Source organism: Scylla paramamosain, chromosome 40, assembly GCF_035594125.1.
Source record: "Scylla paramamosain isolate STU-SP2022 chromosome 40, ASM3559412v1, whole genome shotgun sequence".
In the NCBI taxonomy this organism is placed as follows: domain Eukaryota; kingdom Metazoa; phylum Arthropoda; class Malacostraca; order Decapoda; family Portunidae; genus Scylla; species Scylla paramamosain.
The window spans coordinates 5,931,777-5,935,500 of NC_087190.1; positions in this window are offsets into that span (position 1 = coordinate 5,931,777).

Genomic DNA, 3,724 nt, shown 5'->3' on the forward strand with positions numbered 1-3,724 from the left:
AAGATGGACTATTTAACAAAAGAACGAGTCTAGAGACATTTACGTAGATTTTTTTTTTCAGGTTTTAAGGGCTATGGTGGTGCTTCAGGGTGTTATTTTTACAGTACACACCCTGGTCACAGTTTTTGAAGGCAAAGACAAACGTGATATTGTATCAAAATAAAATATAATTGGGTAAGATGGAGCTCAGCGGTCTATCTTATCCCTCTATGGATTCACTATAACCCTCAATTCTGAAACAAAGAAATATATACTTAGTGGAAGAAATGGCATAGAAAACTTCTTTCCTCATCGTCCTCTACCCCTGTACATTGAGAAAGATGAGGAAAGATGGAACAAACTGGGCCCGAGCAGACATACAGTAAACAGCTGTAACTAAAACTCTTCTTTCGGCAGAAGTCAGAGTGCCAATCTGCTTTTTTGTAGACTTTGTCTGCACCGCTGTAAAACCTGTCTCATTGACATTAAAGATCCTGTGTGGAGGAAAAAAAAAAAAAAAAGTCTGCTTTCACTGAGGACAAGATACCAAACAGCTTGTCAACACTTGTCTGATTGAAGTATCCCACACGTGCAGTATACTTAAGTTGATTCCAAATTCAAATTGCAATTTCGGGGAGGGGGGGAAACTGTTAGAAGCCCATTAACCAGTCTTTACCCGCAAGTCCAACCTGGTTAAAAGACAGAAACAGGTGCTGCAGTTAGAATAAAGACAAACTCCTATGTGTATCATACTAAGAAATAAATAAATAATAATAATAATAATAATAATAATAATAATAATAATAATAATAAGCATGAAATAAAAAAAAAAAAAAAAAACTCGTTGCAAGATTTCACCATTTTGTTAAGTTTGTGGTCCACGTTATTCCTTTCTGATGCATGTAATGCAATTTAGCGAACGTCCTTTGTAGTCAATCCAAAAATTCATCCTCTATCTATGAAAGCAACTAGTTCTGCTTTTTGTGCAGTACTGAATACCGTCCGAGGCCAAGTATGTGGAAAGTAAGGCAAATGCAAATTGTTAGAAGTTAGAAGTAAAAAGTGACAAAAACATAAAATAGGCTATTGCAGGGCAACAAACAGCAATTATTTAAAACAAAGGTTAACTGGAATTAATGCAAAATCATAAAAAAAAAAAAAAATTGAACTTTTAGGTAGTGCTGGCATGGGGTAAAATTGCAAATAGGAAGGAAAAAAAAAGATAATACCTTTCAAATAATAATAAACCAGTGACATTTTGTTTTTGACCTAAATGAACGGTCATGAATATAAAAACTTTCTTCTTGGTTATGCAAATAAAATTTTATATATAGTTTTGCGATCATTAAAACTTTAGAATAAGAAAATTAAATAATATTGTAAACTAGAAGTTGTTAGATTAAATGATAAATAGAAATGAAGAAGGCACATGGAGTAATATCCTTTGATTTACGAGGCAACCGTAAAACAACCACATTGTCTGTTGGGCCACTCACATGAAAAATTCCAATCATAAAACATTGTAGATTAAATGGAAATATGCCAGAACTGTGTTTTGAGAAAATTCTTTGTTAATATTTAGATCCAAAAATTATTGACCATTATGGTGCCGGAGCCGCCCGGGTGGCTTAGCTAGTGGACTGCCATGAGCCACCCGGGCAGCTTTTCACGCACCCTTTATTTTGTTCCATCAGTGTTAGTTTACAATAATTATTACTGTATATATATTTTTTGATAGGCAACCATCTCAATAATTAAACTTCATCATTTGAAACCTTGTCTGGCCTTTACATAAAGCTACTTTTGATGATATCGGCACGCGCGAGATCAGGCTATTGAATATTTTATTATTTTGAATTACCTCTCCAGGACTGTACTTTGTCCTTTAGTCATATGGATCTTACAAACAAGCACATTTCATAATTTTACAACAATTACAATAAACTAGGCAATATATATATATATATATATATATATATATATATATATATATATATATATATATATATATATATATATATATATATATATATATATATATATATATATATATATATATATATATATATATATATATATATATATATATATATATATATATATATATATATATATATATATATATATCGTATCCACTGTCTTCATGTACAGCGCATACTTCTCCCGAGACGTCTCACGGAAGGAAGGCGAGAAGGGACGCACTGTAAGTTATCCTTTCAACTTGAAATAGATTGCAAAAGTGTATATAAGAAGTGAAATTGCTGTGGCAGAGCTTATTCTCTCCTTGATTTATTTATATGTATCACCAGAGATAAAATATTACGCATTCCTTTCATAATAAAAAGAAATGAATACGGGTGACTCCTACCTGCAGGCTGGAGAGAGAGAGAGAGAGAGAGAGAGAGAGAGAGAGAGAGAGAGAGAGAGAGAGAGAGAGAGAGAGCAATCCTCCATATGACATCACAGATGCGTCGACTAACTCCTTTCTTCTCTACTCCCTGACTGACTCGTCCACACGGGCCTCCTATATACTAGCTGATTTATTTTCGTAATTTCCAGCACAATTTACATCCAGAAAACACCAGACATTTCCATTACAATAAGCTAAACACAATATAAGAAAGCAGTTTAAATTTAACCTAATTGTACGGGATGACTCAAACACATTGCATCATCCACGAGGCTCCCCCCTCACGCCAGTCTGCCAGCTGGCCAGCCCGGCAGGCTGCACCCCAGCACTCAACGCTTCCCGTCCTCACTAGGAGGCACCAAAACTTTCAGGGTGCCCTGCGGAGGTTTCACTCCCTCCTACCCCCTCCCCCCCGCGCGACATCACCCATTATTTACATCAGGGTTCTTCAAACTTTTTTCATCACGACCCAGTTTGATTTTCTGTGTTACCTTCACGACCCAGTATGTCCATTCTATCGTACCTTTCTCTTCATAAACTTGATATCAGTTATATTACACACACACACACACACACACACACACACACACACACACACATCTATATCATCTGTACATCTACACATCTCTCTCTCTCTCTCTCTCTCTCTCTCTCTCTCTCTCTCTCTCTCTCTCTCTCTCTCTCTCTCTCTCTCTCTCTCTCTCTCATTTATGAAAAAATTGGATTATTATTATTTTTATTATTATTATTATTATCATCATGTGGCGACCCACTGAATATGAGTTTGCGACCCAGTACTAGGTCGCGACCCGTACTTTGAAGAACCCTGATTTACATAGTAGTAACTAATGTAATCAACATGATTATAGATATAAGAGGTGAACTTAGAATAAGGACACAGCAAATACATGCTAATGAAATGGATCTAACCTGTTATTATATCAAGATGAATGTCGTTGAGAGTCGGTGTCTTGTACCCTTGGTAACTGTTGTCTCGAGGCATGTGTGCGTTTTAGCCGGGGAAAAAAAATAATTTCGTTATTTTCCATTTCTTTCAGCACCTGATTTGGTTATGAGGTACACGTTTATTTCTACACGCTCTTATAAGTTTTTGTTGTCTTATGAACACATATCTTATTTTTACGTGTACATACTATTTTATAAGTTTCTCCCAAAGATTCGAACGCATGCGCGACAAGGAACTGCTGCGTCCGAAGACGAAATTTTGAAGAAATAAATTTGATATTGCCTCTCCTCAAAAGTGCAGTGCTCTATTACTACGTTTGATTATGTAGCATAACAATTAAGTACTGTTTTAATGATGAAATGTGCACA